Source organism: Dermacentor variabilis, chromosome 7 (assembly GCF_050947875.1).
Source record: "Dermacentor variabilis isolate Ectoservices chromosome 7, ASM5094787v1, whole genome shotgun sequence".
Classification (NCBI taxonomy): domain Eukaryota; kingdom Metazoa; phylum Arthropoda; class Arachnida; order Ixodida; family Ixodidae; genus Dermacentor; species Dermacentor variabilis.
Genome location: NC_134574.1, coordinates 112,870,803 through 112,896,516, shown reverse-complemented (window position 1 = coordinate 112,896,516; position 25,714 = coordinate 112,870,803). Strand labels below are relative to the sequence as shown.

Sequence of the window (25,714 nt, the reverse complement as noted above, 5' to 3'; positions counted from 1 at the left end):
GCTGCCTAAATAATTTATTTTATGTTGCAGATGTTTCCGCGAAGGAGCTCCGAGATTTGGGACTTTAACCCACATCCACTTGGTTGCTTCTCCGGCGTTCAGGCGTCGTGGTAAGTCGAAGTCCAACGTTTTTCTTAAGTATATTTACATGTTATGTGGTTTTACTATGCTTGGGGAAGGAATATGCGCTGGCATTCAGATGTGTAGTTATACGTTAAATTTTGTTGCTGAGAATAGTCTAGGAAATGTTTTAGGCATTCCCCATCTGGTCCCTTTATTACCGATGTGTTTCTTAACCTCAGCTCAAACCAGACAGCAGGATCTGAAATCACAAACGAAGTAAGTACAGGTGAACAAAATGATTATTCAAACATTCTTGCTTATATCTCATGATCACCTCCACGAAGTATTCTTGTGTATGAGAGGATCGAAGTAATTTGTTTTACATCACGACCTCCTTTGGCGAGCTTCAGTATACAGTAGCTGCGGCGTCAGTTCAGGCCACTGATGCAGTGCGTAAAATTAATAATTTGGAGCATTTAAACGAGAAACATGACTGCCGCAAAAATGAACTTAAGGGTCTCATCTATCCAAGAGCCGATAGTTGCGTTCATTCCGCTATGTGCAGTTCATAAAAAAAAGGAAGTGATTTTTAAAAACTTTAAATTAATCATATTCGTCCTTGTGAAACTTAAATGGTCATTATATTGATAGGGTAACCTGGAATTCCACACGCCAAATCATGCCTTCAGATGCCTCTCCAGTTAAAATGTTCCGTACTTCTCAGGAAGTTCAGAACGCTATACTGAATTGACGGAAAAGCAGAAGTCAATCAACAAAGCGTTACTGTTATACAAGTCATAAACCAACCACTGATCAAACAGGCCTTTTCTCTGAGCTTGACGCTAAGAATAGGCAGCGCTTTATATCGACCTGCAGAAAGAAGAGAGAGCTCATATCATCTGTTTACATTGAATAAAGTTTTACTCTCTCTCTCTCTCATATCATCTGCTTCCCCTACCTCCTGCTTGCCACATTCTACGCGCTCATCCTATATTGCCTTCGACTACTTAGGTAACCAAGCAAGTAGCGGTTACGAAAATATGATTGTGCATAATTGAGTGCTCCCCAGAGAATTTCTTACTTTTCTAGTCTCTTTTCTGATGGGCTTTGTCTCATAATTTACTACACAGCTTCGTACTATTTTACTTCGTACTATTAGAGACCAATACCAAAAGCCGAATAAAGAAATACTAATATAATAGTTACGTTGTATACCACTATATTTATTGACTTTCCGAATATTATCTTGTCTACAATGCTACAAAACAGTAGGGATATTCTAATAAGGAACTTCTCGAATCAAATTCAATATAAACAATCGAGAAGATGTACCTGTGAATTTTCAGTTGAATAATAACTATTCCGATTTCAAACACAGTAAGACGTGAACATGATGGGGAGTTCTCCTAATAAAAGAATGCTCATATTGACAATATCAATATGGCTTACATACTGGTATATTCAATGCAAGTTATGTCGTTCCCAAATGAACGTCCGGTTCACTGAGAATCTTCTGAATGAAAAGCAAACTTTTTTAGTTACATCCTACACAAACCAAACGACAAACATTTAAAAAAATAAAAGAAGCACGCCACGATATCAATGCGGAATGAGCAGTGGGTTAGTCCCAAGAAAGCAAGTACGAGACTACAACGCCTCGCAGTGCTTGAATGTCTTGGAAACACCGTTCAAAAGAAGAAATAATAATTCGAGTTTGCTAAATCAAGAAAGCTAATTCGCATATAGATTGCCTACCTCTGAGGCAGTTATTTGGAGTGACTGAAAATTATGTTGATGAAGCGATCAGCCCGGTGCATTCACCGAAGAACTGGCCCAGATCGCACTAACCACTGCTGTGCTGCAGCAGAATCAATCGGTGCTGTGATGACTTGCATCATTATCTATCCATTGAGACAAAAGCAAGTCATAACTTGAAATAAAAAAATTAACACAATTTGAAATAATCCGATGTCAAACTACATACGAATCGAATAGCAACGACTAATCAATTCACTTTCATTGTTTCCTACATGATCAGACCCGTAATAAAATAATAATAATAATAATAATAATAATAAGGAATGGGCTAGCTGGTTATTTAGATGTGACAGTGTTAAAGTAAGCACGACGGAAATAACATAAAATGACAATACGCTGCGCTGACTTATGATTTATGTATTTTTGCGACATGACGAAATTACAATTGCGCTGGAAACCATTCTCAAAATGAAAAATACGACATGCATGAGGCGGTCTCGTTCAGTGATGAATGTGATATCGAAGCTTTTGTGGTCAAAGGGTTACAGACTGCCCCATTTACTTAGCAGTTATGAAACAAAGTCGCGTGCTTATACGCTTTTCTTTCAATTTGCGTATTGCATAGGTTCCAATGGCTTCGGTAATTTACTATGTCTTTTTTGCAACTTTCTCGTACTTGACCCATTAGTGCCTAACCGCGCTCCTTACAAAAGGCTCACAGATTTCTGTTGATTGCTTTCCCCCTTTGTAGTTTGTTTTAAAAGCCCCTCCCCCCTCCTTACATCAGCCTGTTTGTCGCCGTTCACCTTTCGAGACGGTATAGAAAAAATTCAAATGCAACCCCTGGGATTGGCTGATGATCGTTATTTTTTTTATGAACGCCGCTGTATCATGCCTATGAGGGGGAATGAAAGCAAAAGCTTTACATATCAGGCAATCAGAAAGTAACCAAGAAATGACCGGTAAATCGTTACTCGTTCTCTTAAACTGAAAGGTGGAGGCTAGTGTGAACATCTTTTTGTTGGCGCCCCCTCACTAAACCGGTTGTTAGGCCTATGTGTCATGACACATATGTGACACATATGGGACTAGGTGTGCTAACATAAAATGGAAACACGAAATAGCATGCAGTAAGAAACGCCATTCGTAGGTAGTGCCTTTTATCCCCAATGTGGCTCGTTTTATTCCATTGCCGTGTAGGAAAGTATACATAACACAATAGATAAATGTACGGCAAGCAGTTGGTGTACGCGGGAAGAGGGCGGATGCCGGCTCGAATGCTAGAAAATGAATAACAGTGTTCACAATGCTAGAAATGAACAATAATGCTAGAAAAAGAACAACTGCCAAATAATCCGCGATGAATGCAAGCCTATAAATTACCCATGCGAGGTAAACACTTTGTTTAGAAATAGTTTCTCGCACACTTTTGATAGCATATTTGAATAATTTAGGGTGAAGTATTAAGAGAAAGGTAAACGCCTAATGGTTATAATAGGGATGCTATTTAATGCGTGCACTCTGATAAGTAACATATTGTTGAACGAATGGGGGCAAACTGGTTTAAACTATTTCTGAAAGTGCTGTGAATTTCACGCGACCTATTTTAATGATTTGATCAGACTCGGCACAAGTGGAGTCTTTATTTTGAAACGTTGCTGTCCGCGTGCCACTTTATTCATGCTTCACGCCGAGGACGCGATGTCATCATTCAAGACACGTCCGAACCAATTACGAAGCCTCAGAAGAATGGAAAATGAAGTGGATGGTTAGAGAGAGCGGCCTCAGAGACGTGCGGTCATAACGAAACCGAGGCAGGGCACGATAGCTCATTCGAGCAAACTAAGTGGTGCACACTCGTCAAGAGGACAAAGGGAATGATAAAATTGAAGTAATGAAACGTTGTATAGCTAGCCCAGATTGTATCAGTCCTCGCGGTTCGGGCAAAACGCTACGCACGAGCGGAAGTTTCACCGGTTTCAGGGCATCTACCATTCAACAATGTAATGGCATGCCTACGGGAGAGCTATGGTATGGTATGGTATGATGAACTTTATTTAATGTCCTGAAGATCAACCCTTAGGTTGACGCAGGCGGCTCCCACGTCGGGACAGTAAGGTTTAACTTTACCGCCGTATCATGGGCCTTCTGGACGGCCTGTACTTGATCGAAAAGACCTCCACTGTGTAGGACTCGCTGCGCTTTGAGTGATAAACTAGCGAGGGAATCGGTTTCTGGACGGCCGCAACTAGGAATGTGACGCGCACGAATTCCGAATAGCAATTGCACAAGCCTAAGCTCGTGAGTCATCTTAAGCAAACTAGACGAAGCGGGCGGAATACCGAGCTGCTGTGCTGGCAGTCACCACAAAGCGAATCGAAACGTTGGTTGTCGCCGAAAGAAGAGGGGCGGGCTGTGGGTAGGGGGCAGCACAATAATACTTTTCTTAGTGATGATGAAATGTAGCACCTCCACGGGACACACCGGTGGCACGGTGTCGATTGGTTGCTAAAAGGCGCTTTTATCAAACGGTTGGTTCCCGCCAACCATGTACTATGGTGGTAATCAGTTGGCACTCGATTCCGCAGCCGTAAATGGCCGGTGGTGACTTTACAAGGGTTAACAAATACCAAGAAAATTAATGTGTGCGCCATGTTTATTGCACGAAGGTAAGATACTTGTATCTAAACCAGGGATCACGGGCATTATCCGTGCTAATGCATCGTTAGGTGGCGAGCCTGCGCATCTTTTTTGTACCTTTGACAAAACTAGTCGATTTGATGCAGCTTCCGCGATAATTAGCTGCTTATATGTAGCAAAATCAGTCAGAGCAGCGTGTGGTCTCTTTAGGTCACTTGGTCTGCGTGAGAGCACTGCTCCGTCCAAAATTATTCGGGCCTGTTTTGCTTGGCAAAATATCTACATAATATTGTGCCTGCATGTGTACATCATATACAGGTTACCGTATTTTTATTTGCAGAACGCAATATTGAATACTCGGTAAACGAAAATGCTAAGTGAATGCTCGCACCTGTTTCCATTTTGATAATATTGGCTATTGATATTGAGAGATCATCAATAATTTTACTTATGATTCCGCTTAGTGTACTGGACTTTTGAAATTGTTTCACTATACTATTTTTCACACGGCGCAAACAGATATATGCGGCCGTTTTTTATAAGTTGACGAAATATGCTTCCATTCATGTCATGCTTAATAAAGTTAGGAGATAACTTAGGATATATATTATTGGCGTTGATACCCACAGGAAAAATGACTGTGCGGTAGGGTACACCGAAATAACCTCGACAACATCTATAAACCTACCGTTCAAGTCCCGGTGGAAATTCATGAAAAACACTCCACATTCGTCGTTTTCGCTCTGGTATACCAATGTCTCATACGGGGTCAGAACTTCTAAAATTAAAATGAAAAAAGAAACAAGGTTAGCAATTTTTGCTAGAGAAAGAGCGCTTTTTTATCAACACCAACTATATATTTTGCATTAACATTGATGTTGATATCATGTCTACACATCTCCAGGTTTGTAAGCTTAAGCCAGTCAAAATAATACCATATATTATAATATTAACTTGCTCCATTAATACACCTTTTAATTTCAGTTAAGCATAATTACTTTCACTGGTAGTATGAAACACGTTTCACCATAGATATTTAAGCGAGAAAACAGAATAGAACTACTGAGCGATTCTGCAGGATATGCCCATAAGTTATTTAAAGAAAGCGGCCCTTTGTTGTTCGACCGAAGCGCAGGCTGTCATCCTACCGGCTGATTACGGCCAACACGCTTTCATTTCGGCTAAATGTTCTTAAGAGAAAGGTTCAGCTCGGGCCCAACTCCAACGCGGCCTATTCAAATACATGTAAAACGCAAAAATGTTTTTCTGAGATAACTCCTGGACCGATCTTAATGAAATTTGTTGCATTTGAGAGAGAAAGTTAAATTCTAGTGACTGTTTGAAGCGGAATTTTGATTTCGGGCACGAAATTATCTAAAACAATTTTCAAATATCTAACAGTTTGAAAAATATAGAAGCACGAAGTTTACACATTCATAGCTCTGCATCAAGTACAGATAGCGCGGTTCTGTAAACGGCCTCCATTAGATCATTCAGAGCAGACAAATTCTATATGTCATTTTACATCCTTCGTGAGTTTGTTACGCTGGCTAAAAGGGTTCTGCAAAAACTGTATTTTGATATTACTATATTTTTTATATTCATGTGTAACATATCAATTTTGCTCGCTTTAGATGAACTATTAGATCGATTTCACTGAACTGTATTATCGTTTTTCGTTGTTGAGTTACAGAGTTGTAAACTTGATAGTTTAGTCTTTCGAAAATTGTCCATTTTTGCCAATTTTTAATAAAACATTGACGACGTAACTCAACAATTCGAAACAAACAGCCACCAGACCTTAAGTTTTTCTTTTAAATCCAACAAACCTCGTCTAATTTGGTGCAGTGGTGGCCGAGAAAAACAAATTCTCCTTTTACATAAATTTACATAGGAGCCCGCGAGCTAAAGCTTCCTCTTAAGAAACTGTCACTGCTAGGACAACAAGCAGGAAGTTAAACCTAACTTGCGATCGTTTTCACGGGCAGGCGTGAACCTACAATAGTTGGTGGTTGCACTTATCGCAATGGCGACAAGAGGAAAGACAGCAGATGAACGTAGAGAAAATGCAACGGGGAAACTGTTTAAGTTTGAAAAAAATTTACATGTGCTAACTTCACTAATTCAAATTTTCTCCCCATGCGTTTTCTACAGCCGCCCTCTATGGTTGCATGCACATTGTCTCCTGCGCAAATAAGAAAATAACGTCATTCTCTCGATACCCTATTTAACGTTTAAACATGGACATTATTCCCTGATGACCGCCCAATTCAACATTTTCCAGGGTCAGTAGACCAAACTGCGTAACCTGTAGCCATCTGTCAAATTTATCTCGAAGGGAAACAATCGCATCAGCAGTTAATGAGTGTACTTCATTAGGATCTCAGCCCACCAGATAGTAGGCGGTCAACAAGCATGAGTCACACTTGTAAAAGGCTTTCTTGGACCCTATCGAATTTCACAGTGTTGTTATTTAGGATTCTGTACTGCGGAGATTAGTTTTAGGCCGTATTCCCTAGTCTCGGATCAAAGCAATATGAAAAAAGTAAATTTGTTGGACCATGGGGAAATGCAGATATAAGTGCGAAAAACCGTAACTGACCGTCCTGCTCTTCAGCTCGTAAGAACACGAAAGTTCATTGGCACAGTGGTTATAACACTAGCTCGATTACACTGGTGCGGCTCCGCACCATGGCGACTGCATTTAGATTGGGGGAATTCGAAAAAATTCACAGTTTCATACGAAACGTGAAGCGCCGATTGCGATAACATATTAGTAGATAGCTATACAAAGTAATGATAGTATATTTATGAGCTGAATGAACTTGTAAACATTCACCTACTAAACTAAATTACCAAGGATAGAATGTGTAAGCTTGGCTCAACGAGCACATAGAAACAGACACACGGTGTTGTATCTGTATGTCTTTTTCTGCGTCCCCTTCATTCGTGTTTGTGCATTCTATCATAGATTCAAATTAACTAGCCCGCCAACGTGTTCCCCTTTGGCCTAGCTGGTATTTACGGCATATAATATTGACCGCATATTGACCGTCCATGCTGTTTATGTGTTCTCTCCCTCTGTCGCCGACTTTATTTGCGGTCAATACGATATGCGCCAACGTGTTGTACCTTAATTAACAAGGAAGGTGTCAAACGCGCAAAGCTAAAAATGAACACATCTGGCTAGATGAGCACGGAGACTCGCTGTTCAAAGGCTGCAGAGACGAATCGCGGCAGCAGTAACAGTCGAATTGACCTTCGTGCATCTTTCACTTCAGCACAAACAAAACGTCGAAAGTACAGCGCATACCAAGCTACCGGCTCTAGGTGCACTCTACAAACATCGCAAATCGCTCTCAAGATGACGCCCGGCGGGCGCACACTTTGGCGACGTGGCAGATCGCTTTCAAGAAAGGAGGCCTCACTGCCGGACGATATCTACAATATCGACGAGTGGACACACCTCCTTCAAACACACGTGGGGTAAGCGACTATATCAGTAGAGGATGAAGAAGCACCCCGAGCGCTAGACAGCAAACTGCTGAACATGTGGCGCAAAAAGAGTAACCTGGAGAAAAGACTCAAGGTGCAAAGATGGAGCAGAATATCTTGCGCGAACTATACATACTCAAAACAAACAAATCAAAACATGTGCGGTTAAGCCCAACGAGCATAAGTATTAGAGCAAGTGCGATGATATGGAAGCCAATATGAGTATCTCCAAAACGTGGATACTTCTCAGACCTCTCATCGACCCTAGTAAATAAAACATGAAAGCTCGTACAAACCAGGTGAGAGCGAGGCATGGCTTCGTAGGCACAGATGACGAGCTCATTAGCGAGCTTCAAGAAACATATCTTGGAAAAGCAGAGAGCGAGGTGTTTTAGGACTACGAAGGACCTCGCAACCTAGATATCGATGCCCCATCATAACGACAGAGATTAGAGCAGAGCTTAATAACCTGAGGAAGAGATGGGCCCCGGTCTGGACGGGATAACGAGCACAGCTCTCAGGAATCTAGATGATAAGTCCATCATCGCACTAACCAAATACATGAACTAGGTGTGGGAGAAAGGAGAACTCCCAAAGGCATCGAAACAACCGGACGTAGTCTTTATTCCAAAGCCAGGCAAAGTACCCAGCTTAAACAACTTGCTATCAATCTCTCTCACCTCGTGTGTAGCGAAATTGATATGGGGCATGTTGTTCAAACGAGACTGACTAGGTATATGGCGGAGAATGATCTTTAGCAACATGAAATGGTTAGATTCAGGCAAGGGCTGAGTACACAATATGTCATGCTCAGACTTAAGCATGCCATCCTAGACCGATACGACTCAACTGACACCAGGACGATCCTAGGTGTCGACCTCACCAAGGCATTTGACAACGTTAGCCACAAGAATACCACTATCGTTAGCCACTATTTACAACAAAGAAAGGAGAGCTCACAGGGCTAAGGCTCTAGTAAATAAACTTAAAAACACACCGGTGCATAAAGTAGCGCATGTAGACGCGCTTGCTGCAGAGATGGGGCTGCGGTATTGACGGTGGTTTATGGCGATGGATGCGTTAAGATAGCGTGCTCCACGTGCTCGAGGGACTCCTGTACAGCCGAGGAGGTTGCAGGAGCACTCGCTCCTGCGGGTACAAAAGCGGCAGTCATACCACGCGATAGGAAATTACCTCTCCGAAATTTTAGCAAATGGAGAATCTCGGAAGAGGCCCTTCAAATTCTACTCAATCTCTCTCCTAAGGGGGACTTAACTTTTCTTTGGGTTCCTTCAGCGTGACCTTCAACTTGGAGGGAACACTGGATTGGCTGGTACTTTGTTGAAATGGCAGCGTTGGGCCAATGCTGGTAATAATTTCTGCCAGAATTGTGCCATATGTAGTACAATGTAGGTGAGCTGTCTGCAGTGTTTCTCTTTTACTAGGAGCCGCCATGTTGGTTTAGCGGCTATGGCATTGCGCGGGTAAGCAAGATGTCGTAGCTTAAAACAATAACTCAGGCGAAAAACCCAGCTCATTAAACAAACCGAGGTGGTCAAAATTATTCCATAGTCCTATTCTATGACGTGTCTAATAACGATATCTTGGGCTTGGCATGTAAAACCTCAGAATTCAAATTATATTTAATATTGTGGCACGTATTCCTGACTACACAACGAAAATATGCGCTGTTATCACCGTACAGTATCCTGAGCTTCTGCGATTCTGATTAGGTAGATTTTCACTTCATTTATCACAGTTAACTTTCTTTGGGAAGTGTTCTTTTTTTCCTTTTCTTTAATGCACCTGGTTTAGGCCAGCCAAGGCTTCTATTTTTTCAAAAAATCGAGGACGTACCTGCGCACCACAGAAGAGCAGGAATGTTGAAAAATTATACATGTAGACTAATTCCTCTAAGTACTAAATAGTCGACAAATTAACAGGCCTATACGAAATGTATGCGTCAATAGAACTATTAACCTAACAGTGGTGATAAAGATGCAGTCGGAAGCATCAATATCAGACAATAGCATAGACATATTCGCTAAAATGAAGTCCCAGCTACACAACGGCAACAAACAATGAGAGAAGAAAAGCCAATCAGAAATCACTTGCTTTTTTTGTTTTAAATAAACAAATAAGGATCTAAGGAAATTTTAAGTTCATCAAAACACAGCTAACCACAGGTGCCATCCCACCTGCGACCAGTTGTTTCTTTATCTGCTTAATTTTTTTGCCGTTTTATAGCTTTTACACACCACGCAAACAATTACCCTCTTGATTTCAGATTTGCCATTGCCTGTTGGCGTTATGCACTTGCGACTTACAAAAAAGACCCATCGGTTCCTTTTGTTCTAGCTTAACTGAAGTAACTCAAAACATCAAGGATAGTGTAATATTCATATTTTATAAAAGTTTTCTTCTACTCTGAAGGTGGCTATGCAATATAGACAGCTGTCTCTTACATTATTTCCGAAGTCTTTTCCTAAATAAGCTTAATGTGGCAGGGTTATCATAAAAATAATCACTATAGTACGATAATTTTATATAATTGAGGGCATGAAAATATTTGTGATTGGAATATTCAGTGACGTAAACCATCCATGAAACGCTCCTCTATTAGTCTAAAAGAGAAGTGGGTCACTTCGAATTATTATGTTTCGAGTTAGAGCTCTAAATAACAACTATATTCATTTTCAATCAGGATTTAGCTATGATAAGGTAAACATATGGGCCAAAGAGTGCACTAATTATCCAAGGACACCAAAGATCAACACATATTTACTTGCCTTCATTTGGAGCTGTCATTTCATGGTAAGGGAGGCTGGTGTCTTCACCAGCCCAATGATACGAGAACTCGACTGCAGTAGAAGTTTTATTCCTAGTCGCAAAAGAAATTCTTGTTATATATAAGGATAAAGTTTATCTTCTTCGTGAAAAACTTACGTATGTCCTTTAGATATGTGATATCTTGTGATGCAGGCACCGAGCTCGTGTACGTATTCAATCTTGTCCACCTTGCATGTATCGTTAGTTCTTTCAGTGCTTTGATATACCCAAATTTTTTCAGTTGTGTTAAGGAACTGAAAGTAAGTTCACAAGGAGCAAAGAAACAACATGCACTTCATATCATGAACTCTTTAAGGAAAAGTATCTTCAAGATTCTATCCTAAGTTCCTATCCAAATTTCCTTTCCAAAGATCTTATCCTATCCTCTCAAAGAGCTATCCTAAATTATTTGACGCAATTTCATTCCACAATCAAGTAAGAGTGTTCAAGATTGGTATGAAAGTCGAGCAAACAAAAATGACCAATCAATTGTGGAGCTGCATAAGGATATAGTGCGGGGACTAAAACAGGAAGCAAAAGAGCTTTGCACAGCCACGACAACAGTTTGTTGACCAGTTGTAATATTGTATTTCATGGCCTTGGAGGTGTTTCGGCATGTAGTCAAAGTTATGTTTAAAATTTGGTTAGTACGAAAAATCGCATGGTTGCTTCAGGATCATTATATAAACAGTTATGACGGCAATAATTATTTATTTAATTAAACGTTTTTTTTCCTAAAGGCGTTGTTAGGGTAGGAAGCCCTCAGTACAGGGATCTGCTGATCAACTTTCAGATTGTCCAGGTACTTCCGGATGTAGTCTGCCGGGTCGTGCTGGTAGTTCTAGGTTTTAGCGACGTGCCCCAAGCTCCACGAGGTAACCGCAAAATTAAAGCAAGTTACTTGTACGTGCCTTTATATATTGCAGTTGGTCGTCTTTCCCGAAGCAGGAGATTCAGCTGCAATAGGAAAATTCAGCGTTGTGCTTCATCTCCGTGGACGGTGTAGTCATTATAGACCTACATCTTGTTTGCAGATAACAGTAGGCGCTATGGATTTTCTACAGGCAGTAGAGCACCCTCGCCTGAGCTCCACCTAAGCTTGCCGCCGTCCCTTGTGCGCTCGGAAGGCTTCCTTTTTCAATATGAATGTGATGGGCCGAAACCATGATTTGTCTACGATGCACATGTTGGCGATGGACTACAGAATAATTTGCAACACCTAGGCTTCATGAACATGCACACAATGCACGTTAGACTGGGGCTTTCCATTTCGCTAATACTCAAGGAAATTTCAGTTTAACGTACGTGAAATAGAATAAAGGCGGTTTCGACTTTCTTACGGCGCATTCAGCTTTAATCGACTGCTCTGCCCTTTGCCCTTTACCCTTTGCTCGAACTTCCTCTACTCGCGCATATTCGTACCGAACTGCCGAACAACTTTAGTACGACCGTCTTCGTCCGCATGCCGCCTAAAGCCTTAACTGTCATCGATTTGTTATCATCTTTTCCTGTGGCCTATGGCGATTACGTCGCCACACCTGTTCCTGATGTCCTTTTGATGCGCAATATCACTGTGCCCCACTTCGTCGTCACCATCACTGATAACCGGACATGCCTCCCTGTCGTTTATTTTGGCCTGACAAAGGAAGTTCTACCCAAAGGCATATCGGCTGCAACGCTCCATGCTATCGATGATTACCATGTCACGACGTTTCCCGTAGGCGTCTGCTCAAGTTCTTCACCATGCCCAAAGGAGGCTATTTGTCCTGACGTAACATTTCGTCCCATGATTCCTGCGGACTTACTGCCTGAACAAGCAGCAGCTTTGTATCGCCGTTTGGTTTCCTACCTCGATATATTCCGCTACCACGATATATTTCCATTTCGCAACTACCGGAAAAACATTTCACTTTAGAGTACACGAAATAGAATATAGGCGAAAGCCTGCGCGTTCGCAGTGCATTAAGTAAGTTTGTTGGCCTTCTCATTCGAAAGCATTGCTAGTTCCTATTACTTGATTTCTGCCACCAAGGGTTGTTGGTTGGATTTAACTAATACGACAGGTTATAGGTAGGACAATTATTAGTGGCGTATAGCGCATAATGTTTGACAATGCGATTGGCATCGGCGCGAATCAATTGGCCTTCTCATCGTCGTTGGGGTGAATAGGAAACGAGAACTACCACGTACTATCAAGACGAGCCGCCTATCAGAGACGGTGCGTGCACGCTTACTCTATGCGAGACGACACGCCGTCGGCTAGTTTGCTCGCGATTACGCCAGCCGTTTAGCACTGGGCATCCACCGCAGTGGCGTAGTGGCCTTGGCGCCGAACTTCTAAGCCCAAGATTCCTGGATCAAATTCTGTCCGCGCGGCCGCATTCCGATGGGGTCCAAAATCAAATACGTACGTGTACCGAGCACTGGGTGCACGTGAAACGAGCACAGATGGTATAAATTAGGCGCAGTCTCCCACCGCGACTTGCCTGATACTCATGTTGTCAGCTTGTAGAGTTACGGTGAAGAACGACTCACTGTCAAAGCTCTGAGTTATAAATTTGCCTCTGCAATGGGTGATCTTATGCCACCCCCCCCAAAAAAAAACAACAAAAAGAAACAGGTAACACTGAAGCACACCGATAGCGGCGAGCGAAACCAGCCATCGTCGAAAACCTAATAAGCGGGTCAGGCAAGGGGATTTATATATTGATACATGCATATTGCGTGTTTCTTGTGGCAGATGCACGCGGACGCCCCGACGAAGACGACGAACGCTCTTAGGCTCTCGAGCTGTCCGCTGAACTGGCCAGTGCTGCAGTTACTTTTCGTAAATATACTTTGTAAATTGTCTCCAGTCTTAATGCTCCGTTCGCATAACATTTTGTTATAGGGTGCCGTTCCCCGTCCTCGCCACGGAGCTCCGCAACTGCCACACCGTGCTGCTTTCCTCCATGGCTCCCGGTGACGACACCTTGTCGCCTTCTACTCCTGCGACCCCGAAAACAACGTACGTTACGGTTACCAGTCCACGCGATCCTGGCATATTCTCCGGCCAAGATAATGTCGACGTTGAGGACTTGCTCAACCTGTAGGAGCGCGCTAGCTAAAACAACCACTGGGACTTACTATTGTGCTAGCCAATATCCTATTCTACTTGGGCGGAACTCCTCGTGTCTGGTTCCGGACACACGAGGACGAGACCTCGAGCTTGGATTATTTCAAGGAGAAGCTCGTCGACCTCTGGAAATCCCACCGGTCGGCAGCTGGCTGCTAGAAGAGAGCTTGCTGCCCGACTTCTGTCTTCTACTGAATCGCTTGTCTCGTACATACAAGACGTGCTCGCTCTTTGCCGGAAAGTCCACGAAAAAATGGCCGAGGTTGAGAAAGTCGGCCACGTACTCAAAGTGATCGCAGACGACGCCTTGAACTTGTTGGTCCTCAACAATATGGCGTTCACCGTCGACGTCATTGTCAATGAATTCCGCCACTTTGAGGTCGCTAAGAGCCACCTCGTCATTCCACAGTTCTCTCGGCGCCCTAACACGGCTGCGACGTCATCTTGGGTTGACCTCACCGCTTAACCATACTTAAATGAGCACGTCACACGTATTGTTCGTCACGCACACGAGGCTGCAAGTCCTGCGCCGTTCCATTTACGCTCAGTTGAACCCACCATTGATCAACCAGCCCCAACGATCTCTCTCATTCAGGCAGTTGTACGGCAAGAATTTGCAAACGTAGGTTTTCCTGCTGCCTGCTTCGTCTCCCGACCTGACGCCCAACCGGTGCTGACTGCTCCGCTTCACGGCAATCTGCATCCCACTCCCAAATACCGCAACCTTACTGAGTGGAGAACTCTGGACGACAAGCCCATTTGCTTCCGTTGCCTCCGCATTGGCCACGTTGCTCGCCACTGCCGCACCTCCTGGACGTCCCCGCATTCGAGCTTCTTTGCCCCGTCTCCTCGCCCTTATGCCTACACGGGCCGTAACTCGCCTTGCCATATGCCTTCTACCTCTGACGTATCTATGGATGTCAGTCGTCCTGCTCGCTCACCGTCACCTCAGCGCCATCGGGCCCCGTCGCCCCAGCCATGCCGCTACTCGTCGTCGACCAATTATGGACAATCCCGGAGGGAACACTACACCATGGAGCTCCGGGAGGTAGTGCTGCGTTATCTTCGTTGTGTCGAAATCCTCCGTTGACGGTCCCAACGAACCAGAACTCGCTTGATGCTCACGTCGACGATGTCCCGTTGACGGCGTTAACAGATACTGGAGCCCAGGTGAATTGTAACCTCCGTCGTCGACTGAGGAAATTTCTCACGCCTCCTACTACTGGATCCATACGCGTGGCCGACGGCAGCACTGTTGACGTCACTGGAATGTGTAATTCCCGTACACGTATCACCGGCCGCCACATTCCTGCTCTTTTTACAGTGCTGACCAATTGTCCCCATGATCTAATCGTCGGACTCGATTTTCTTACGACGCATTCAGCTTTGATCGAATCTTCTGCCAGTAACCTTTGTCTCGGATTTCCTCTACTCGCGCATATTCGTTCCGAACTGCCGAACCACTTTAGTACGACCGCCTTCGTCCGCCTGCCACCTAAAGCCTTGACTTTCGTCGATTTCCTATCACCTTTTCCTGTGCCCGAGGGTGATTACGTTGTCACACATGTTCCTGATGTCCTTTTGATGCGCCATATCACTGCTCTCCACGCCGTCGTCACACCGTCACCGATAACCGGACATGCCTCCCTGTCGTTAATTTTGGTTGACAAAGGAAGTTCTACCCAAAGGCATATCGATTGCAACGCTCCGTGCTATTGAAGATGATCACGTCACGACGTTTCCCGTATACGTCTGCTCAATTTCTTCACCATGCCCACAGGATGCTATTTGCCCTGATGTAACATTTCGTCCCATGATTGCTTCGGACTTACTGCCTGAACAAGCAACAGCTTTGTGTCGCGTTTTGGTTTCCTACCACGATATATTCGACCTCAGCAATCACCAATTGGGCAAGACTTCAATTGCTGAGCATCGCATAAATACTGGTGATGCCAGTCCTATTAATCACCGGCCATATTCAGTTTCTGTTTTTGAGCGTTAGGTTATTCAAGATGAAGTGAACAAGAGGCTTGCCAAAGGCTTGTTGAACTTTCGTCGAGCCCTTTGGCGTCGCCCGTGGTGCCTGTTGAAGAGAAAAATGGCACATGGCGTTTCTGCGTAGATTATCGTCATCTAAACTGCCTTACCAAGAAAGACGTCTACCCCTTGCCTTGCATTGGCGACGCCCTCGATTGTCTCCATGGTGCCAACTACTTGTCATCAATAGACCTGCGGTCTGGTCATTGACAGATTCCTGTGGATGAAAAAGCCCACGAGATGACCGAGTTCGTCATTCTTGATGGTCTATATCAATTCAAAGTTATGACATTCGGTCTATGCAACGTTCCAGCAACGTTCGAACATAGGATGAACTCTTTGCTTGAAGGGTTCAAATGGTCAACGTGCCTCTGCTGCCTAGACGATATTCTCGTATTTTCGCCTATCTTTGAGACACAGCTTGAGCGCTCATCAGCTGTTCTTCGTCTTCCGCGAGGCTGGGCGCCAACTAAATTCCTCGAAGTGTCACTTAGGTCGTCGGCAGATTGCAGTGATGGGTCACCTGATCAACGCTTCCGGTATTCAACCAGACCCGGAGAAAATTCGTGCTGTCACGTCTTCTCCTGTACCTCAGTCTGTCAAGGACGTCCGAAGTTTTGTAGGACTCTGCTCCTACTACCGACGCTTCGTAAAAAACTTCGCAGCGATTTCCTGACCTCTTGCTAATCTTCTGAAGAAGGACCTGCCGTTTATAGGGGGCCCCGCTTAAATGGCCGCGTTTACCAACCCCACCAACATTCTCACCACGCCACGTATACTGGCCCACTTTGACTCGTCCTCTCCTACAAAGGTGCGTGCCGATGCCAGTGGCCACGGTATCGGAGCCGTCTTAGCCCAGTGCAGACAGGGTCAAGATCGTGATATCGCCTACGCTAGCCGCCTCCTTACAGCAGCGTGGCGCAACTAGTCGATTACAGATCGTGAATTCCAGGCTCTCGTCTGGGCGGTTTCCAAATTCCGCCCGTACTTGTATGGCATACACCTCTCTAATCACGGACCACCACGCGCTCTGCGGGCTTTCCTCACTTAAGGATCCTACCAGCCGGCTTGGTCCTGGGCTCTGCGGCTGCAAGAATATTCCTATGCAGTAGGGTATAAATCGGGCCGATTACATCAAGACGCAGACTGTTTGTCATTCTATCCTGATTCTTCGTCTTCTGATTCGTCCCTTCACCTGTTTGTTCTCCGGGATGGCTTACTACACCAGCACTATGTACGCCCCGACGGTCTTGCCCTACTCCTCGTCATTCCTAAGCACCTCCGGTCAGCTGTTCTCCACGAACATCACGATTTACCAACGTCAGGTCACCTTGGCGTCTCCCGCACGTACGACTGGATCCGCCGACGCTTGTTTTGGCGAGGCCTTGCACGCTCCATTCGGAAATACGTTGCGGCGTGCAAAAAATGCCAGCGCCGAAAAACACAATCGACGCTCCCTGCCGGATGCCTTCAACAGCTCGACATTCCGTTGGCGCCGTTCTTTCACATTGGCTTTGGCTAACTTGGCCCGTTTCCGCTATCCACGTCTGCAAGAAGTGGGTCGCGGTGGCGGCAGATTACGCCACGCGCCACGCCATCACCAGAGTGCTTCTAACAAGCAGCGCCACAGATGTCTATTTTCTTTTACGCGACGCGATTATGCAGCATGGCGCTCCACACCAACTGCTCACGGACCATGGTCGGACATTTCTTTCTCAATTCATCACCGACATCCTGCAGTCCTGCTTCCCAAGCACAAGCTGACTACGTCTTACCATCTACAGACTAATGGTCTCACTGAGCGTCTGAATCGTACCTTAACAGACGTACTTGTAATGTACGTCTCGTCCGACCATACTGATTGGGACCTTGCCCTTCCTTATGTAACTTTTGCATATAACTCTTCGCGTCACGACACTGCCGGTTATTCCCCGTTCTTTCTGCTGTTCGGCCGAGCACCCAAATTGCCACTGGACGCATCCCTTCCATCCGCCGCTGCAGAGAACAGCGAGTATGCACTTGACGCCATCACAAGAGCATCCCAAGCGCGCGAAATTGCCCATGCTCGCGTCCTGACCCCTCAAGACAAGCAACGGCGCTTGTTCGATCACCAACACAGAGACGTCTACTTTTCACTTGAATCTCTGGTACTCCTGTGGTCCCCGACTCGTCATGTTGGCCTGTCAGAGAAACTCTTGCCTCGGTACACAGACCCATATCGAGTCAAGCGGGCCGTGACTCCAGTTACGTACCTATGAAATCGCCCCAGTCAGTACCAGTGCCTCATCTGCCCCAAATTCCACTGACGTTGTGCATGTCGCACGTCTCAAGCCATACTTTTCTTCTGTTATCACCGATACTTAGACGCCTCGGGACGGTGCTTCGGCTGCCGGGGGCAATGATACATGCATATTGCGTGTTTCTTGTGGCCAATGCACGCGGGCGCCCCACCGAAGACGACGAACGCCGTCTGGTTCTCGAGCTGTCGGCGGAACTGGGCAGCGTTGCAGTTACCTTTTGTAAATTTACTTTGTAAATAGTCTCCTGTCTCACTTTTTTGTTTGCGTAATAATATGACTCATAGCAGGTTCCATTGTATTCGATGGTGCCCGCGTGCCTTCTAGAAGGTACTGCACAATTTGCGTCACACATAAAGTCACATTGCAAAAGGTTCGGTGACAAAAGATACGAATAGCGATAATTTTTGAGAGACTTCCAATTCATGCAGGCTTGGCCTGCGCTGCCTGATAAGGTTTAGCATTTGTTAGCTGGTCTAAAACGTTCACCGGAGAAAGGTAAACACATGCACGTGTCAATATCACCGTTTGATCACGAAAGCTACTTGAAACAAATTTTGATTAGTGTTTTATTGGGCACTCATTTACAGAAGAGGCGCACACACTCGAGCTATACTGTTCGATTCATTACTATTTCATGTTAAAAAAACTGTAGTCCACTTATATGCCGCCGTGAGCAGGGATGAAAGTGACCGGCTCGGCTGGGTGATGGCGCCGGCGAGGAACTGGCCCTGCAGTGAAGCCAACTGTATAGGTCTGCGCTTTGTACGTTGATAGCCGCGGTCTTCCTATCCCTCCGGCGATTACGCACCGATGTCCGAAAAATTTGTCATTCGTCCGACGTCCAAGAGGAGGTCGCATTTTGTTATAACTTTCGAAAAGTCGTTCGCATCATTGGTGGGACGGCAGGACGCATAATCATGCCGCCTGTCGCTTGCTCCTGCGTGTGAAGCACGGCTGAAATCTCCCTTTCATTCAGGATTGCGTCAGTGACGAACTATATACAGTTTAGGTTACGTGCGAAAATCTGTGAACAGTTGTGGGCGCGTTTGTGGACATCCACACAGCAATTAACGCGGCTGTGACCGTGCAGACTGTTTATGTTTACCTCCGTTACCCTATTCGTCGACTAATTGGGTACACGTTGAAGTGCATCTGTTCGCTCCCCATACATTCAAGGCTAATCTTAATCAAGCCTTCGCACAGTGGGGAGAGAAATAGTAATGACCAGCTATAAACGATCCTACATACTCATAGCTAATACATGCCACGCAAATTAACATGTTTGGAGTGTGATTGAAGAGCCTGTATCGAAATATAATTTTCGCCTGACATCCCCGCGGCCCATTGCTTGAGACGGTATTTATCAACAGGAAATCTGTGAAAACTTGAACTTCTTACGTTTTTCAGCACAACCAACCTCGATGCAGCTCGTCGGCACACGGCGCTTCTTTCGCTGCACACCTTCGAACCGCACGCTCATCTGCGGAAACCCAGCGGCAACTGAGGCTGGTCCACCGGCAACTGAAGTGACCTCGCGAATATCACTCGCGGCGACAGTGTGGCTGCAACTTAGTGGTGTAGCGCCCTGATGGAGGTCTACACATTGGCCTACGTAATCGTGCGTAGCCGCATCCAAGGCAAATGCTGCTTGGCGAAGGAAAGAACTCCCAGGCGGCTACAGCGTATCTCGCGAGCGTGTTGAAGAGCGGCGCCTCTGGCACTGCAAGCGTTGGCCCTCGATGGCGGATGAGTTGAGAGCTACGGAAAATCATCGGCGTTAGTCAGGGCCAGTGAAACATTACAGAAAGTTAGCTCGGCGTTTCTTCTTTGTTTCCCCCAGAACAGCATATTAACACACTTGCTTAGCCGGAACGCTGTTCTTGCGGACAGCTATCCTTTGCCATTGAAGACAAAACTACGAAGGGAAAGTGCGCACAGCACCCTACGCTCCGAAGTATAATACTAATAGCGCTTGCTGAGACTGGATAATAGAAAAAAGAAAAGCATTTTTCTATTATAAAGTAAGATACATAAGGGCTTTCTCAGCGTTAAACTTGGTAGAATGTTTCATTCTCTCCTCTCTGTGCAGCGAAATGCGAAACCATTTCCTCTAGGAAGTAACGTAGTTAGCATCTGCTCCGAATAGCATTGTTAAAATTTTCCATGCTACTTGACGCATTCACACAGGTGTAACTTCCATTGACCCATGCATTTTTGGCGGCATTGTGACTGAAGATTGTCCACCATTATAGTTGTACGTTAACGAACGCTATAGTGTCTGTTCGCGCAACTTTCATACCAGTAGTGTAAGGATTGGTGGTTGTCTGGCTTCACAGTCATGTCCATATAGCGGAGTACTTATGTGTTGCGCACTTCGCTTTGTCGGTCCGGCCAGCCAAAGTAACTCCGCGCCATTTGGATACCCTCACCATCCGGGCTTAGGCTAACACTCGTCTCCGCTTAGGGTCATGCCTTCGCTCGTTTGTGTGCCCGTGTGGATGGGGAGTTGGTGCAAAACATCGCTGCCCAACTTAGTGTAGGGGCATTGCTTCCAGAGGCTTCCGGTGGCTAGGCGACAGACAACACAAACGAACGCGCATGGTAAAACAATTGAGAAAATGTGAAACGCTATTTGCTGGAGCTGGTGATGTTTTGAACTACATATCTCTTCCTGCTCCTAGATTGCCGAGTTCTGCGCAGCATTACTGAACATACAAACAAAATTTCATCACGTGGGGTATCACTAGTTGCTCAGTGGATACGTTCACATGTAGGAATCGTCAGAAATGATGAGGCTGATCCACTGGCTTCAACTTGCGCTAATAACAAGTCGGTTTCCTGTTAATTTTGTGGAGGCTTGATGACGCTCGTCTGCTGATTCGTCACCAACTACTGAAGCAGCATCCCGACCAGCGCGTCGCAAATTGAACGTTACGGACCCTCGGTCACGGTCAAGGGATGCCTCGTCGCGCTAGCGAGCAAGCACGACTAATCAAGTTGAGGGTTGGCTGTGTGAACCTGTGCGAACGTTTATACAGACAAGGACTTGTGGCCAGTCAATCGTGTGCGTCTTGCGGTTACTGGGAGATACTTCAGCACTTGGTATTGGAGTGTCCCGCCTTCAGTGCGCAGCGCATCGCGCTAGTGAGGGACTATCGTCTCCTTGGTCTGTGGTGTACGACACCCGACAAATATTTGTAGCACAGTGGTTGTGCGTCTCGAAGCTATCAAGCTCAACGCGCCCTACTGAATTTTCTAGATTTAACTAACTTAGGTTCACGTTTGTAGCTCAGGCACGGTTTTTTTTATTTAGCATTCTGTAGTAGAGTGACTTTCAGTGATACCACCCTACTGTGAGTCGCCTGTACTGGTGTTCTATATACTTGATTCTTTTACATTTGCCTTGCGCCCCTTCCTTTCCTCCCCTCTTTCTTGTCTTCCATTTCTGTGTTTCCGCCACCTCCTTTGTAAAAAGCAGGCAGTGGTTGTGCCCCTTCCAGGGGCAGTTGCCAGCCTGCTCCTCACTTTTCCTTTCCTGTCAAATATATACATATGTTTTCCTGCAGCTTTGAATTCGTTATATTTGAGGATGCATTTACATATTCGCTTTCTCTCCGTGACAATATTGCAGGAGATAATGATATCAGACGTATGTGGAGAGCGTTTACGGGTTCATGATTTTTTCTTTATTTCAAGTAAGACGAAAAGGAAAGCATTGAAATGCCTACAGAATGCACTAGTTATGCATACCCTTGCCTTATTTCTCCACCTAAAACAGCAGGACCATACTTGTCAAGCAATGTTCCCACAAGACCATAGATGCAATATATTTGAGTTCCTTCATCTTCATCTGCGAAGCTCCGGCTTATAAAATTTTCATCATCACATCGTCATCACATATTCTTCTTTCTATATAAGCGGCACTTGTGTTTGCTTGAGCACAATGCGCAAGCAACATATGCGCGGAATAATAAGCTTTTACTGAACAATACATAGAATGCGCTTCAGATCGATCTGTGGAAGAGAAGTCGGTATCGTTCAAAAGTAGGATTAACTCACTAATCTATTGCTATGTTGCCGTGTGAACTGTTCGAATGGCGTTCCGCTCTCCGTGGTTTATATCATCACTTTTCGCTCATGTAATGAAAAGAAGCGATTGTACGGCAGTGCTATATCGTCCGAGACCACGGAGAGATGCGCGGCTTATCAGAGCGCAACGTTAGAGTTCAATTAAGCATATGCAATTGCTAAACGTACTTTCTTTGGTGATACACAACCTTCTCTTTTACAGTGCAACCCTCGTAAGTTCTGGAGTACTGTTAGTGGTCCGAAAAATAAAAACAATGAACTCTGTAATAAACATGATTCAGCGATCGCAAGTGACAGGTGCTGTGAAGCCTTGCGGGACGTTTTTACAAATGCATTTTCTTCTGACAAGTGTAATGATTTACCAATACTAGTTCATCCTTGACTTCCTTGTATGGAACCTATCACCATGGATCAATTAGGGATTTTTTACAGTCATCGCAACATGCTTCAATGCCCTGCAATTGGAAGGTGAGGACGCTGGTTGCTGTGCATATGCCAGGTGTCTCATCTAGTCCTTCTAATTATGGACCCATAATTTGGACTAGTATCCCGCGTAGGCTTCTCAAACACGTTTCTATTCTATTCTAATCGTATTTTTCGAAGAAAATAACTTACTTCACAAAAGTCAGCTTGGTTTTAGAAACAACACTCATGCGAAACTCAACTACTTCTGTTTCCCAACAGTTAATTTTCGGCATCTGTCATTGGTTTTATTACCGACTGTATTTTCTATGATTTTTAGAAAGCCTTCGTCACCGTTTCTCACCGTTTGTTGTTAATAAAACTCAGTATGCTAAATATTGACTCGAATTTACTGCAGTGGGCTAAATGCTTCTTCTCCAACAGAACCCATCATGTAACTGCTAACGGCCATAATTGCGCCATTGTTCTGTCGCATCCTGTGTACTGCAAGGCACCGTCCTCGAAACTCTATTGTTTGTTATTTACTTTAAAGACTTCCCACCTGCATTATATCAACATTCAGGTTATTTGCCGATGATTGCGGCATCCATCGCGTAATAACTAACCCTCATGATTCTTCTCAACATCCGCCTGATCTTGACAGGCTTATTTCTTGGTGTTCACTCTGGTGAATGAAATTGAATGTTAATAAATGCACAATAATGAGAAATTCCCGAAGAACTGCTGACTACTATCACCTGTTTCTTCCATTACTAATTTCAGTTGTCATCTGCCAATACTTATATATACCCTGGTGTCCTCGTGGATAAATATTTATTAGGGAATACTAATAATAACTACGTCATTACCAATGTGAATCGCACTCTTGTTTTTTTTTGCCGGATAACTTTGCTTTGGCTCCTGCTTTCTAACAAACTTCTTTATGAAACTTTGGTCAGGTCGAAACTGGCGTACGCTTCTTCAGTATGGGATCTTCACTTCTCTGCACTTGTAAATACACTAGAAGCCATTCAAAATCGTTCAGCTGAGTTCATTGTTCATAATTATTCTCGCACCGCCGCAAGGACTTCAATAAGGGTTTCTATAGACCTTCCTAACCTTTCCATCTGAAGGAAGCAGGCCCGCCTATCTCTCTTTCGTAAACGCACATTGTTGTCGCCACCTTGTTCCTTTTCATGCCGCATCGACCATAAATTCAAAGTTCAGGCGCCGTTCTGCCAGACCTACATCTACTTCTGCTCCTAAATGCCGAAGACGTCATCCGAATGGAATCACCTCCCCACCTTCATCGCCAGCAACACTGAGCATGCATCATTCAAGACTGCCATTTTAAACTTGTGACACCATTCCTCTGTGTACCGCCGCAATGGCTCTGAGAGTACAGAAGTAAATAAATAAATAAATAAATAAATAAATAAATAAATAAATAAATAGGTATTGCAGGTTCGTGGGCTTAGCAAAACCAGCAGTATTTGCATTACTGAATGCACGGTCCTACCCATAATAGAAGTACACTTCTGTAAAATACTGTTTTGTGCTGGAAAGTGTAGGGGAGGTGCACAAAAACAAAAAATATGCAAAAAAGCGTATTGGTGGTACGAAAACAATAATGTAATATTGGACCCTGAATTCCACCTATTTTTTACCCTTTCATCAACTCTGCTACTAGAGGGGCCATACAAATTTTCATCCAGTTTAGCAACAGAACTTCCTCTGACAGAGGTAACGGCAGAGATATCAATTAATGTAATAATTTCTTTAAAGGAAACAATGTCGTAAACGAGAATAATGCCTACATTAACGTTACCGAAATGTTAATATTATGGACGATTACGTAGTCGAAGCTATGATATTTCTAAAGTTGAGAAAGACCTAGCGCAATCAAGCATGTTAATCGGAAGTGCTGCCTCTATCGTAGATGAGTAAGCTCATTCTCGCGACTAAAGGAATATCAGCTTCGAAACAAGCAATTTGCAAAAAATAGGTCAAGATATCGTGAAATTGCAAGAGGCTACACAAATGTCTATCATTATTACGTATTGCAGGTTCTACAATGTCATAGGCGGTTGTTCATTTGGAAGCGCTCGTTAAAATGGTGCTTAGTTGGACTGGCTATTCTATCAATGTGAGGAAAAGCCTGCCTGACACCATGGCACAAGACATACAGAAAAAAACGGAACTAATTTTTACCTTTAATATGTCCTTATATTCGTCCTTTTTCGGTTTCTTTTTAGAAGGCTTCTTTAACGTTGCCGCCGTTGTCTTCGTGTTATGCATACCTACACTATCTGTACTGTCATATTCGTCGTAATCTGTCTTGTAGCCTTCCACACTTGCCTTATCGCCGCCCTCAGTCGTCACTGATAGTGACAAATTAAGTATCGGAAGTAGTACATCGAGACGCATTGCTTCTATGTTGGCTGAGATTGAAGTCCGTTGTATATACCCACACTTCAATATATACTCGCATGTATTTCTTTTATGATAACTTTTTCTATCTTCACTTGCAAATGAAATTCTATAGGCTGTTTCAAAGGTCACTGTTTTGCTGTTTTGGCATTCACACCATTTTGTACATTTTTTTCAAGTTCTCAGTGTGAAACGTTTCCTTGAAGAATGTCACTGAAGTGCATAGCCCGCTACAATTCCCTTGCAATGCTAGGGGAATGCAAAAATAGGTATTTTCAAAGCACTTTTTGTTGCAACAAGAAGCTTTAAATTCCTGCTTCTTTTTGCTTTTACGGCGAGCGCGCATTAAGGTTAAAGAACGTTTGGTCGTCTGAGAGAAGTGTTCGATGCTTGCCGCGTCGTTTCTAAAAGCTTTAAGTCTATCCTACCTCTGTAATCATGCAGAACAACACACTCACATAATGCCCATTTCTGTACATTACAAAAAAGAGGCCTGCATGAAAAATATTTCCGCAAAGTGCAGTTAACATAGAAAGCCACGATATGCGAGGTGGCA

The 25,714-nt window shown here is 44.4% G+C and overlaps 1 long non-coding RNA gene across 2 annotated transcripts; it reads right to left on the bottom strand.

Annotated features, from left to right (window-relative positions):
* LOC142587029 (uncharacterized) lies at positions 1 to 25,179 on the bottom strand. 2 transcript variants are annotated; one of them, XR_012829340.1, is made up of 4 exons: positions 24,940 to 25,179; positions 10,903 to 11,039; positions 5,150 to 5,239; positions 1 to 322 (listed from the first exon to the last, which is right to left on the bottom strand). It is a non-coding gene; the product is annotated as an uncharacterized LOC142587029 (long non-coding RNA). The 2 variants fall into 2 exon arrangements; XR_012829339.1 differs by lacking the exons at positions 1 to 322; positions 5,150 to 5,239 and adding an exon at positions 10,742 to 10,837.
* Positions 25,180 to 25,714: the final 535 nt, after the last annotated feature.